Below are 15,711 nucleotides of genomic sequence, written 5' to 3'. Positions count from 1 at the left end.
TCTGCATTCATTGCAAGTTGTCACTGAGATTACATCGAGGCTGATTCGTTTAGCGACTGTGTACTTTGGCTTAAAGTCATATTTCTGCCGGTTTCCCTTTATATACTTCTAAATATCCATCATAGCTGTGTCCATAATTGGTTTCATCCACAAATCAAGTAAATTGATCCCGTAAATCAGCCAAGTAAGTGATTTTTTGATAACGAGAGGCATTTGCAGTAGTGTATGATTTGTTGATTAATGAGATCCTCTAGAGGTAACATCTTGCTACTTGCTTCACAGTAGATAATATTTCGAAATCCTACATAAGACGAATGAGGACATACAACGCTTAAAAACGAGACTTAATAAGAAGAGACGAAGTAAAGTTTAAAGCAAACGGAGTATAGTTACACAGGTGAGGATAAAACCAATTATGGACACAGCTATGATGGATATTTAGAAGTATATAAAGGGAAACCGGCAGAAATATAGAAGGTGAACCTGCCGGCTAATAGTTGCATTGGCACACATGTATTAAAATAGGATATGTAAATACATTAGAATAAACACAAATATAGAAAGAGAAAATATATTAAAGTGAAAGTCACTTACTTGAGTGCTAGTAGAACGTCAGACTAGTTCAGTAAAAATATTTATCTTCCAATAGGTCCGAGTACAATAGACGAGGATCTAAGCCTATAATCTGTCTTGAAAAAGATGGCCTTATAAGAAATACCATCGAAACGCGTCGACGCAATTGAAAACACAATCCGAGGGACAACCGTGGCCTTTTTTGTAGATCTAATTGTGTCTGATATATCACAAACTGCGGATATACATTTATGACCCAATAGGATGTGTAACATATGACAAAGTGCATTGTCTTCTGTTGTTTTCTGTTATGCGGGCTCATAACAGGTTATGTGTACATGAATTGATAATTCTCTAGTAGTGTGAACAATGTGTTTTAATATGTTCTGTGAAATGTACAATTGATTTTAATGGAATATATGTATGTTTTTTATACAATAAATGTGACAAACATTTGGTCATTGTTTTGTTTAGTTTAATATAATTGTTTGATATTTGGCATCAGTATTGTACCATTGTGTCCTAACAGAGGGATTGTTACTATATAAAGTTTGTCAGAAGACACAGTTTTACTTAGTGTTTCTGGAGGAACGTGCCACATGGATGTATGGCAGGTGATTTGAGGTAGTGACTGGTGCCGAACTTGGTGACAGCCTATTTCCTTTTTGGCAGGCAGGTTCCTAGGCAGTTGGCAAGTGTGGTGTCGTAGGACTCTAGCAAGACCTTTATTCTTGTTACTTGACAATATGGACATGATTAGTCAGGTAATACGGTAAGCCAAAGGAAAAGGCATTGCCATAGTCTAAAATGGAGAAGATAGTAGTCTGAATAATCATTCACTTGCCTGCAGCCTGAAGGAGGGTTAAGACTTTCTGAAATGATTTCAACAAAACAAAGCACGTTATATTTGTATCGCATTTCATATTACTATGTGTCTATACACTCAATAAAATACTTTGAACAGAAAAAAAGCACGTTGACATCACTGTTTATTGGTGGTGAAAAATTTAAGGAGGACTCCAATAATAATGCTATATTTCTGTCTTTGTCCGTTGGTGCTGGCTTGTTTATTTGCAGGGCAAATACAAGGTTGAGTCATGATTGAGTCAAATAACACAATATACTGTCTGACACAGGAGGAGGAATGGAGAACCTTTTGAAGTCCACCAGAATCCTGCCGGTCTGACATAGGGCTACACTTGATCAGTACCTCAGTTTCCTGAAAGTTGCGCTTCAAGATGTTGTCAGCCACACACTGCTGCTCCTGCAATAATTTCAGTGTGAAAGATGGCAACCTCTTCCATTGTAGCCCATCCACCCTAACAATTAAGGGTCGATTACAATGCCGTCCAGAAAAGCTCCGGACAGCAGTTGGACTCCCCGGCCCGAGTCGTTCGTAAAGGATTCCCAAACCGATTCGGTTGGACTGCTTTCCGGGCGAAATCGTAATCGGCCCGAAGTTGTGTATCTCCATCCCATCCCTCACTCTTGTTCTGCTGAAGTTGTGGTAAGGTTTAGTTTTTTTTTCTAGTTCTAGAACAGTCCATTGAAAAAAACAGATGTATTGAATTCATGTATTTGAGGGTTACAAAAGGAAACTGTTTTGTTTTTATTGAATCCAAGAATAAAATATAGTCAGACCTCCGAAACAGTGGACCCTAGAGAATCAGTAATTGGCTGCGACTCACCTACGTGTCTTATCATTTACTGGAATTGTCCTCATGCTTACCAGTAACCACACAAAACATGTGACGTAACTTGTGTAGGAGAAAGGATATATAAATCACAAACCGCAGACGTTAGCATGCTTTAAGATGAGGCACTGCCACAAAGCTGATTTCCAATTTAAATCTTGAATTGCTAACTTGTGTTAATAATTTCAACCGAAGATGTCCGCCAAAGTATGACTAACCCCCGAACAGACCTTTTCGGGAACCAGAGGTGCCTTAACATGGCCTGACACTGCACGTGCGCTAAAGGAAACTGAAAACTATGGAAACCCCAGTTTTCCCAGAGTATAGCAGACCACACCCATTGAATGCAGAGACGTTTTAAGGTATGGGCAAAGTGGTCTCCGCCCCAGGACCCCAGCCTTTCAGGGGTCCCCGTTTTCCTTTCATGTATTTTTAATGTGGGTGATGTGTGAGGATCTATTAGTCATTTTGCAGAGAAATTTTTTGTTTCATGCAACATCCATAACATGGTTCTTTTAGGTGAAGAACGGACCTCACTTATGAGAAATGGGAGGGTGTCACAGAAGCTATTTGCAGTAATTTTAGTGCTCTGTAATAATATTGAAAACACATCAATATCCCTAAATACTAGATGTGAACACATATAGGATTTGGACGAGTGTGCCCTGTGCACTGACAGTGACCACCACGCCAAAGAGGGCATGAAAGAGCTGAAATGTAAAAATGTAATCATCGATTTAAAGCTCAGGTCCCCCACCATCGTTGAGATGTCCATGATTGAATAAATGCCCTTCCCTTGCTGGTTTCTCAGTCTCAGCATCAAATTTCCTTTTATCAGACCTCAAGACGCTTACTTTCATTAATCATGACTGTATAGTAAAGTAAGAACATTCCTGGGGTTTGAACGGAATTCCAGACAAAAATATTTGTTTATGTATCGTCACGCATAGACCGATAGATCAGTACACACGCTCGAGCCCTACTGCGTCACTGTTGAACGGCACGGAGGGCTCGCGCAAAGCACGCAATCAGTGGGTCTGGCAGACTCGGCACGCGGCCTTCTCACGCAACCGTGATACACGCCAGTGTCTGTTTACTTGTCATTATCTTGACCTGACCTCGTGTTTTGAGATTGGCCTGGACAAATGTTTGAACTTTTTCCAATAAGTCTAAATTGGAGCTGCTCCAGTTTGTCGCCACAGTGTATCTTCTAGATAAGCTTTTCTGTTTCCTTTTTTAAATGCGTTTTCGTTTTGTTTTTTTTACTCCCTCTCTGCATACACAATACTGGAAAAATAAGGGAGTCCTTTCAGTAGGTCAAAGAGTCAATTGACCAGCCTGCCTGTGGCTTAATTGAAATCTCTCTGTATTTGTTTGGAGTGTCGCTTACTTTTTGCCTCCTTTTCTTGAAAGTTGTCTTTTTTACAGTGTTCGCCGTACAAAGAAAACCCAGCCTCCCATATTGCGTGTCATTTAGAGATTACAATGTCCCATTAAAAGCGGTGGCCTCGCGTGTAACGACGGTGGGCATGTTACAATGAACCAATGTGTAATAGAAGCTCAAGTCACGCGAGGCAGTGCAGCAAGTGGATAGGTATTTTCAGTGAGAGTCTCTTGTCTTGGTGGACGAGTTGTAATTTTACACTGGCGAGCTCCGGAGAGAATTCTAAAATGAATTCGAGAAGCTTGTTAGCCAGTACAGCAAGGGGAAACGGAGCCTCGCAGCACGTACACCTGTAACGTGCTGAAATATATCCAGGGTGTCGGAACTTCACAGGAAAGCCTGACACAGCACGCAGGGCAATAGGAGGTAACCTAGCAGCTCTCCTACAGCATGCCACCCCTTCTAGTGTCCTACCTCTACCGTCCCCCTTTGTTCTCGCGAGACCTCCCTTGGCCCTGCCTCGTAGGGATGACCATCTGGCTGCTGGTCATCTTGTGTCCAGGATCTCAGTGCTTCTCTTTGTCTCTATGTCGATCCTACTCCCACTTGAGGAGAGTGCCCCATTCTCCATGTCCCTGTTGTCTGTTGGACTAGTGTCTTAGATTTCTTCAATGAGTCGCTCTGGCTTCCGGTGACTTCTCATTGCCTGTCGTGGTGTAGGACGGTGAGCAGCATTGACCACTTCCATATGGTGTCTACCACTCTCACTTTCATCTCCTGAGGTGTTGCTTTGTTCTGGGTCACTTAACACCATGTTGTTCGTGACATACCTTTTGAAGTGGGATATGTTGCGGGTCACTCTCCTGTCATCTGCCACAGTGGTGACCATGGTTCTTTTTCTGTCTGTTACTTGCAGGGGTTTGCTGGCATGTCGAGCACCTGTTTTCTTCCTCTGTTCTTGTCTGATGACCATCCAGTCCCTTTCTTTGAGTTCTGGCTCCTGAGCCTAAGTATGTGTGTCTGCATATCTCTTTATCTTGTACTTTTGTTGGTTGTCTTTTTTCTTGTTGGCACTCTCTGCCATGACTATGAAAACAAGCATTGGCATAGCCAATAGGTCTCGCTTTTTGGACCTTATAAGTGTTTAGTTATGCAACTGTTGCATGGCTAAACACTTATAAGGTCCCAAAGGCGAGACCTATTGGCTATGCCAATGCTTGTTTAAAGGAGGCCTCGAAACGGGTCTCTATTGGGCTCTGTTTTGTGCCCTGTCACAGGGGTCTGTTTTTTCCCAGACTGCAGTGACAGCAGGCACATGATGAGCGTGTGGTCACACTGCTCACTTCTCACTAGTGGAGAAGTTACGGCATTACGTCATGCCAGGTGAGCGTTGTAGAGGAAGGGAAATCCTTTGAAGAGAGTAATTTTCTCTCTGGATTCCCTTCTCTTTTTGAAACTCAGGAGCAGCAAAATTGTGATGGTGTCACCAGGTTCTTTAGTAGTAGCCTTTACAATATTATATATAAGCCATAGTTGCTGCTTATTTATCTTATGCAACTAACAGCCATTGACAAAGCCAATAGACCTGACTTGTTGTAGGTATGATGTTACTTTACTTCCAACTTACCCGTTAGAAGAAGAAAGCTCTCACTTGAAGCGCCTTCTTGGCAGATGTCAGTTGAAAGGCTTGCTTCTGGAATATGCAGCTGATGTCAAAGCCTGTTGGGTAATTTTAGACAAATGTGTCAAGTCAAGTCAAAGAACTTTATTCAATTGTAAGGTAAAAACAATCATAAAAGTGTATAAATAACAAAGCATTACAATTCATTAAAAAGTACATAGATAATATCATAACCTTTGAGAAACACATGATCGCAATTAATAGAGAGGACTACCATTTATACAGTTATTCTTTTCCTAATAGAGATCACTTTCTTTAAGTACAGTGTAATTATTGCAACGCAGAGATGATTGTCCAAACGTTGGATGTCGTACATAGCCGGACGGCATTGCCGATGCCCGAGCTCTCTTAAAAAAGGTAATAATTGCACAGACCTCATTTGATGATAAAATTTACAGAATAAAACAACATGTATTGTGCTTTGGGGAGAGCTTCCATCACACGGACAGGGCGGTAATACGTGAGACCAATTGTTAACTGATGGGAAGCTAACCAGTCTGTGGAACAGTCCCAACCTTAAACGGGTTAATAAAAATCTATCATAGTTACCCGGGACATGGGTCAGATAGGGTTGAATATTAAAAGATGTTAAAATTATTTGATGGTTTAAAACAGTGGGTTTTATAATCTCTGTAGTAATTCTTAAGGATTCTAGAAAGAGTAAACCCTCTTTTTTAAACTCTTTCCGGGAAATAGCAAGCATAGTTTGGGGTTTTAAAAAATAATCCAATTTGCCAATATCACTTAAGAATTTACGTACATAATTCAGCCACGGTATCCTTAAGTATCCATCTAGTTTAAGAGCGTCAGCCAGTAGGTGCCGATCACGATCCGGTAAAAACCGGGTACGAACCGTCGGACGGAGCATAATCTCCGTCCGACGCGTACCCGGTCGTCAATTTATACAAACAAGGAATTACGATTCGCACGGGTACACCATCACCGTACGATTCGTAAAAAAGCCCGACCGAACAAAAAAACACTACCAATGCCATCCGGGAAAGCGCCGACCTGACGTCGGGACGCTCGCAGCCAGCCATTCACGACCCAGGAATTACGATTCGCACCGACGTCATCCCGCACGGTGAATATTTTCCGGCACCCAAAAACTGCCGGGAAATCAGGACGACGCGAACAAGGACCACCAGTACGCGACGGACACACAGGACGACGCGACCAAGGAGGACCCATACGCGACAGGACGACGCGATCAAGGAGGACCCGTACGCGACAGGACGACGCGATCAAGGAGGACCCGTACGCGACAGGACGATGCGATCAAGGAGTACCAGTACGCGATGGACAGACATGGACCCGAACCTACGAGTCATCCCTGCCCTCATAGCAGTCCACCTCCTCTACAGGTTACGACGCAGACGCCGCAGAAGGTCAGAATAACTAAGGGAGGGGGGAAAGTGGGGTGGGGTGGGGGTGGCAGGACCAGGGCAGGCCACAAAACAACCACATAAGTCACACACCACACATGGCCTGGACATACCTGACTCCCATGCCCTGGTCACCACGAGGGGGTGGGGGCGTGTCCTGATAAGCCAGCGACCGCCACAACGGAAGTCCGTCACCACGCGAACCGGCATCACAACCAGACAGGTACGTCCCGTACCCACGCCTGAAGAGCGTGGGTACGAGTCGTACCACGCCCACACACACGTCACCCCAACAATGGCGGGACGGATCGTATCCACGTGGCAAAGGCCTGGGTACGGCCCGCACAAGCATCACATAGCGTGGGGACGGATATGTACGGACCCTACCCCCACCCCGTATGCATGGAGCGTACCCCCACCCCAACAGTGTAAGTACGACCCGTACCCCCACCCGCGTATGCATGGAGCGTACCCCCCATGCCAACAGTGTAAGTACGACCCGTACCCTCACCCGCGTATGCAAGGATCGTACCCCCCACCCCAACAGTGTAAGTACGACCCGTACCCCCACCCGCGTATGCAAGGAGCGTACCCCCCACCCCAACAGTGTAAGTACGACCCGTACCCTCACCCGCGTATGCAAGGATCATACCCCCCATGCCAACAGTGTAAGTACGACCCGTACCCCCACCCGCGTATGCAAGGAGCGTACCCCCCACCCCAACAGTGTAAGTACGACCCGTACCCCCACCCGCGGACTCACGGACCGTACCCCCACCCCAACAGTGTAAGTACGACCCGTACCCTCACCCGCGTATGCAAGGATCGTACCCCCCACCCCAACAGTGTAAGTACGACCCGTACCCCCACCCGCGGACTCACGGACCGTACCCCCACCCCAACAGTGTAAGTACGACCCGTACCCTCACCCGCGTATGCAAGGATCGTACCCCCCACCCCAACAGTGTAAGTACGACCCGTACCCCCACCCGCGGACTCACGGCCCGTACCCCCACCCCAACAGTGTAAGTACGACCCGTACCCTCACCCGCGTATGCAAAGAGCGTACCCCCCACCCCAACAGTGTAAGTACGACCCGTACCCCCACCCGCGGACTCACGGACCGTACCCCCACCCCAACAGTGTAAGTACGACCCATACCCTCACCCGCGTATGCAAGGATCGTACCCCCCACCCCAACAGTGTAAGTACAACCCGTACCCCCACCCGCGGACTCACAGACCGTACCCCCACCCCAACAGTGTAAGTACGACCCGTACCCTCACCCGCGATGCAAGGATCGTACCCCCACCCCAACAGTGTAAGTACGACCCGTACCCCCACCCGCGGACTCACGGCCCGTACCCCCACCCCAACAGTGTAAGTACGACCCGTACCCTCACCCGCGTATGCAAAGAGCGTACCCCCCACCCCAACAGTGTAAGTACGACCCGTACCCCCACCCGCGGACTCACGGCCCGTACCCCCACCCCAACAGTGTAAGTACGACCCGTACCCTCACCCGCGTATGCAAGGAGCGTACCCCCCACCCCAACAGTGTAAGTACGACCCGTACCCCCACCCGCGGACTCACGGACCGTACCCCCACCCCAACAGTGTAAGTACGACCCGTACCCCCACCCGCGTATGCAAGGAGCGTACCCCCCACCCCAACAGTGTAAGTACGACCCGTACCCCCACCCGCGGACTCATGGACCGTACCCCCACCACACCAGTGTAACTAGACTCGTACCCTCACCTCGAATGCATGGAGCGCACCCCCACCGTGTATGTTCCAAGCGTACATATCCAGAAATAGGAGGTGTGTGTGCAGAGTCCACCCAGCAGTGCCCTGAGACAGGAGGGGTGGGTGCCTATCACTCCCAGCAGTGCCCTGAGACAGGAGGGGTGGGTGCAGAGTCCTCCCATCAGTGCCCAGACACAGGAGGGGTGGGTGCAGAGTCCTCCCAGCAGTGCCCAGACACAGGAGGGGTGGGTGTGGAGTCCTCCCAGCAGTGCCCAGAGGCAGGAGGGGTGTGTGCAGAGTCCTCCCAGCAGTGCCCAGAGGCAGGAGGGGTGTGTGCAGAGTCCTCCCAGCAGTGCCCAGACACAGGAGGGGTGGGTGCAGAGTCCTCCCAGCAGTGCCCAGACACAGGAGGGGTGGGTGTGGAGTCCTCCCAGCAGTGCCCAGAGGCAGGAGGGGTGTGTGCAGAGTCCTCCCAGCAGTGCCCTGAGACAGGAGGGGTGTGTGCAGAGTCCTCCCAGCAGTGCCCTGAGACAGGAGGGGTGTGTGCAGAGTCCTCCCAGCAGTGCCCTGAGACAGGAGGGGTGGGTGCAGAGTCCTCCCAGCAGTGCCCAGACACAGGAGGGGTGGGTGCAGAGTCCTCCCAGCAGTGCCCAGACACAGGAGGGGTGGGTGCAGAGTCCTCCCAGCAGTGCCCAGACACAGGAGGGGTGGGTGTGGAGTCCTCCCAGCAGTGCCCAGACACAGGAGGGGTGGGTGCAGAGTCCTCCCAGCAGTGCCCAGACACAGGAGGGGTGGGTGTGGAGTCCTCCCAGCAGTGCCCAGAGGCAGGAGGGGTGTGTGCAGAGTCCTCACAGCAGTGCCCTGAGACAGGAGGGGTGTGTGCAGAGTCCTCCCAGCAGTGCCCTGAGACAGGAGGGGTGTGTGCAGAGTCCTCCCAGCAGTGCCCAGACACAGGAGGGGTGTGTGCAGAGTCCTCCCAGCAGTGCCCAGACACAGGAGGGGTGGGTGTGGAGTCCTCCCAGCAGTGCCCAGAGGCAGGAGGGGTGTGTGCAGAGTCCTCCCAGCAGTGCCCTGAGACAGGAGGGGTGGGTGTGGAGTCCTCCCAGCAGTGCCCAGACACAGGAGGGGTGTAACACATGTGTGTGAGGCCGGAATTACCCACATCCATACTGCCTACAAGGGAACATGTCCCCATGAACTCATGTCAACAGACTCCACACACAAGTACAGTGATCACCAAGGATGCCACGAATGTTGCAGGTGGAGACATGGCCCTGCATGCATGGCCAAAGTAGAAGGGCTCCGTCACACACACAGCTCATGTAGACACAGCTCTGTGCTAAACATTGGGAACACCCTGCAGGGAAGATATCAGGGTACACAGAGGAAGGAATACACCCTGGGACAATTGCACCATGCAGTAACTGCTGACATGACCAAAGGAAGTTAGCCAACACCTTGTGATGGCACACAGATCCCAGGGTCCCCCCAATGAGCAGAACACTACTACATATCCCACACACCCAAACCCTTAAACACCACCCAAAACCATGTAGCAGCCCCACCAACACCAATACCACCATAGCAGTAGTGTGATAATGAAAACAAAATTAAGCTTTATTCAGCATGAGCACAATGTCCGTGGATCGCAGGCAGTTCAATATTCACAAAGCCCATAGGGCAGTCAATGATTCCCAGCTGGATGGGGGACACAGTGGGATGCGTGTCCCCTACCTTGCCTGCACAGTCAAATGCCATCGTCTTCCATACTGGTGAGGGCATCAGGGGGGGGGAAGCAACAGGCACCGCAGGGACATCAGGGCAAAGGGGCGTCGTTGTGGGTGCAGGGATGGAGGACTCAACCACAGGGGGTGTGTCATGGCCAAAGGCGGAGGCCAGGATGGCACTACACACCTTAGCAAGGTCCTCCAGGGAATCCCCTGCACCCGAAGTGACCTCAGGCCCCAAGGAGGGGGGGGGGGGTCAGAGGGATGGGTCGCAGCGCCACCGGGGGAGGGTGAAGACAGGGGGGGAGACTCAACCACCCTGACCGAGGACTTCCTTGACCGCTTGCGTGGTGGTGTAACTGTGGGGCTCAGGGACAGAGCGGCCATGAAGGAGTCCTTGGGGGAGATGTGGCCAGGAGAGCTGAGGGGAGGGGATTTGGAGGGAGTGGACTGGGTGGAATGCGGACTCCCACTATGGCTGCGTGTCACACGTTTGCCCCCCGACCCAGTGGGTGTGCCTACCTCACCCTGTGTGTGCGTGTCAGGAGGAGTGCGGTGGACCTTCCCTGCTGGTGTGGTGCTTGTGTCTGTTGATGTGGGTGCATGCCGACGTCTGGGTGTACGTGGGACAGGCATGGAAGTGGGAAGTGTGGATGGGGCAGGGGTAGGTGGGGGGAGGTCGCGCTGCAGGAGACCCACTGCTGCAGTCAGTGTGGAGTCTATGGACCTCAGCAAGTTGCGTTGGTCAGCCTGCGATGAATGAATGCCCTCCAAGAATGCCTCGATGTTGGTGAGGGTTTTCCCGTGGGCATGGAGGACATTAAGGATCGCAGCCTGACCAACCTGCAGTTGCCGCTGGATGTCCACAGACTCAGCATTGGCGGCAGCAGTGGAGACAGGGGCAGGGGGTGCGGTGCCTGGCCGGAAGGAGACATGCGGTGACCGGGCACGCTGGGAAGGGACACGAGCAAGTGGGAGGCGGCTGATGGGAACTGAGGGGGCGGTGCGAGGTGTTGTTCCGCTGTCAGCTGCTGGTGCAGCCACCGCCCACTCGGAGAACTCCTCCTCGGACCTGTCAGCTTCGTATTCTGACGTGCCAGTCGACAGGTCCTCGGCCGCACTATCCTCCACCTCTGTCCCACTCGATGTGCCAGCCCCGATGTCACGGCTGGCACTGGTGCTCGGTCCCTCCGCCTTGCCTGTGTCCATGTCTCCCTCTGTGTCCCCCGACGATGCTGTGGGCAGGGTGGAGAGACAGAAATTAATCAGACAGCTGTACACATCAGTCACATGAGTCCAATCGATATAGGTAACACTGCATAGCCTGAAAAGGAAGATCCCTAACATCTTCAAAACAAGGTACCCATGTAGGGCATGAAACACACAGTTGGTTGAGCCACCATGCCACTCAAATACCATGGAGAGCATGAGACAATAGCTAAAGACAGGAAACGGAGTCTGACATAGCACCCAGGCCCTGGGGACAATCCAGCACTGCATCTGCACCACACAGCGTTGGCGAAAATACCGATGACCAGGGACCATATCCATGAACTTGAGACACATGCTGCATAGGTAATGATGAAAACATGCCCAACATGACTCGGTCACTGCACCTTGCGTGTGTGTCCAGAAACATCACACACTGCCCAGACCCAGCAAGTAGAAATCCAGATTTGACACATAGGCATTGCCCGCCCCAACAAACCCCTACACGAGGCAAATTGTTGAGACACAGGTGGCACCAACATCTCATAGTCTGGGTGATAAACACAGGGGCAGGCAAAAAGCAAGATTGGACGCCAAACAGCCAAGGTGCGCCTGTACAAATAATGAGGTACCAGTGCCCATCCTCAGATGAGTATAACAAGACACACAGGCACTGGCAACTGTGAGTATGAAGAAGGACAATCAGGTCAGGCTGCACAGTGGACACCTGTACATAATAGCACGTCTATATACATGGTGACAGGGGACAATGGCACAGAGCACAACCTACGCTGTAGACACTGAGAGTGTCCACGTTTATGATGACACATACAACACTGAGGAAAAGGTGCCCCAGGGGACAGTAGTGGGCACGCAACTACATGCTACTGAATGGTAATGACTGCAACACACGTCACCATCCCTGCACTATGCGTATCGCACACTCATGCACATCATGTCACAGGCCACTACATAGGACATGCGCGCTGTAAGGCATGACACATGAGAGACCAACTCCCATGTCTGGAGTCAGCATCAGTGCCAACTGACATGGAACCCACATGCAGTGAACTTGACAGTGCACAGGCAAGGTCCCACAACCTGTTACACACCACCCCCTGACATGATGCTACAGTCATTGTTCTCGTGGACAAAGCGCCAGCCTACATTACCTTGTGAAGGAGTGACTACACACAGACCAGGGAACACATTGCAAGGAGGGGAAGGGTGGCAGGGGCGCAGCGCTATACTGGGGCAAACAGGATCTGCACAGCACCTTTAAACCCTGCAAGTGAATTCATGCTACTGTGCCCTTCCAAATGCCGGTGACACACAACAAACACACATGTACCTACCCCCTTCCGGCTGCTGCATCGCCTGTAGGCGCCTCTCCAGGTCTGGAAAGACCACCGGCAGCACACGCCTGTGGAGGTGGCTCAGACGGCGGCGGCCGCGGTTCTTGTGGCTCTCAGGTGAGTCCCCCAGCAGGTGCCGTGCAATCCTCCGCGTCCAGCACCGGATATCCTGCCAGCGTTTCCTCACCTGGGACAGGCTCCGCCTCCGACCATCCACACCCCTCACGGCACTGACGGCGGTCAGCCAGATCTGCTCCTTGGCAGTGGCGCCTACCTGTGAGGAAGAACAAGTGACACCACATCAATACATCAGCCACATGTCACAGAGAGACATATGGGTACAAATTAGCTGGTTACAACAAGGCATGTCATGCAGTCAACGCATTGCACCTTTGTCATAGGGACATCATGTCCTGGTGAGGGAAAAAGCAGTACGTGCCATAGTGGGTACACAGGTGGAATGATGGCAATGTCACAATCAATGATCAAGGCTCACACTGTGCATCACACCCACCCCTCCTGTCTCAGGGCACTGCTGTGAGTGATAGGCCCCCACCCCTCCTGTCTCAGGGCACTGCTGGGAGGACTCTGCATCCACCCCTCCTGTCTCAGGGCACTGCTGTGAGTGATAGGCCCCCACCCCTCCTGTCTCAGGGCACTGCTGGGAGGACTCTGCACCCACCCCTCCTGTCTCAGGGCACTGCTGGGAGGACTCCACAACCACCCCTCCTGTCTCAGGGCACTGCTGTGAGTGATAGGCCCCCACCCCTCCTGTCTCAGGGCACTGCTGGGAGGACTCTGCACCCACCCCTCCTGTCTCAGGGCACTGCTGGGAGGACTCCACACCCACCCCTCCTGTCTCAGGGCACTGCTGGGAGTGATAGGCACCCACCCCTCCTGTCTCAGGGCACTGCTGGGAGGACTCCACACCCACCCCTCCTGTCTCAGGGCACTGCTGTGAGTGATAGGCCCCCACCCCTCCTGTCTCTGGGCACAGCTGGGAGACATCAGGCACCCACCCCCTGGTACCCCCCCGACAGTACATGGCATGTGTGTCACACCCGGACACAATGCCTGAAGTCACAGTCACAACATAGGGACAGTCTGTGGCAGTGGCCTATGCACTCACCTGATACCCTGGTCGCCCATACAGCATGGAGTACTGTGGGAGAATCACATCCAGCAGAGCCATGTTCTCCTCCAGGGTGAATGGCTGTGTCCTCTCCACAGCCCTTGACATGGTTCCAGGGAATCAGTAGCAGCAGCTGGGTCGACGAATGCAAAGATGTGCAGGCAAGTACTCCCTCATGGGACCTGGCTGCCTTATATGTGCCCTTCTGACCAGTCTCATGCACAGGAGTACAGAGTGATTGGTCACTCACATTTGCATCCTATGTTTCCACCAATCCCTTCAAACCTAGCAGTCTGTGGGTTCTCTATCGGTTTCATTCTCCTGCATGATGTCAGCCCCACAAACACATTGCAACAAAGTAGAAGAATTCCAACTGACTTCTGCTGTGCACCTTCCAGAACAATTTTGCATTTTGAACTTGGTCTCCATGACAACCAGCATGCATGTAGGCCTTAATACTTGTCCCCTATGTAATTTGGAGCATCACACACAGGTACGGTGCGTTTCTGGGCCCTAGGGCACCCCAAATGCATGGCAACGGCCCGTACATGCATGCCTACGTTCACTATCACTATGGGTCTGCACGCGTATGCGTACTCGTAGTGGTACGGGCCGTACACTCGCATGTACGCTCACTATCACTATGGGTCTGCACGCGTATGTGTACCCGTAGTGGTACGGGCCGTACACACGCATCTACGCTCACTATCACTATGGGTCTGCACGCGTATGCGTACTCGTAGTGATAGTGAGCGTACATGCGAGTGTACGGTCCCTACCACTACGGGTACGCATACGCGTGCAGACCCATTGTGATAGTGAGCGTACATGCGAGTGTACGGCCCGTACCACTACGGGTACGCATACGCGTGCAGACCCATAGTGATAGTGAGCGTACATGCGTGTGTACGGCCCGTACCACTACGGGTACGCATACGCGTGCAGACCCATAGTGATAGTGAGCGTACATGCGAGTGTACGGTCCCTACCACTACGGGTACGCATACGCGTGCAGACCCATTGTGATAGTGAGCGTACATGCGAGTGTACGGCCCGTACCACTACGGGTACGCATACGCGTGCAGACCCATAGTGATAGTGAGCGTACATGCGTGTGTACGGCCCGTACCACTACGGGTACGCATACGCGTGCAGACCCATAGTGATAGTGAGCGTAGATGCGTGTGTACGGCCCGTACCACTACGGGTACGCATACGCGTGCAGACCCATAGTGATAGTGAGCGTACATGCGAGTGTACGGCCCGTACCACTACGAGTACGCATACGCGTGCAGACCCATAGTGATAGTGAGCGTACATGCGTGTGTACGGCCCGTACCACTACGGGTACGCATACGCGTGCAGACCCATAGTGATAGGGCCGTACACACGCATCTACGCTCACCATCACTATGGGTCTGCAGGCGTATGCGTACTCGTAGTGGTACGGCCCGTACACTCGCATGTACGCTCACTATCACTATGGGTCTGCACGCGTATGCGTACTCGTAGTGGTACGGGCCGTACACTCGCATGTACGCTCACTATCACTATGGGTCTGCACGCGTATGCGTACCCGTAGTGGTACGGGCCGTACACACGCATCTACGCTCACTATCACTATGGGTCTGCACGCGTATGCGTACCCGTAGTGGTACGGACCGTACAAATGCCTGTACGCTCGCCATCACGATGGGTACACATACGGCAGCACTCCCACAGTGATTTGAGAACATACACAGGCCCTCTTAGCAGCAGTACGGCGGTTTTTACACATCACAGTGGTGATAGGCGACACACAGGTAGGAATAGGGCGGACATACT

This window comes from Triturus cristatus, chromosome 6 (genome assembly GCF_964204655.1).
Source record: "Triturus cristatus chromosome 6, aTriCri1.1, whole genome shotgun sequence".
Taxonomy (NCBI): Eukaryota; Metazoa; Chordata; class Amphibia; order Caudata; family Salamandridae; genus Triturus; species Triturus cristatus.
Note: the sequence above shows the minus strand (reverse complement) of the source record.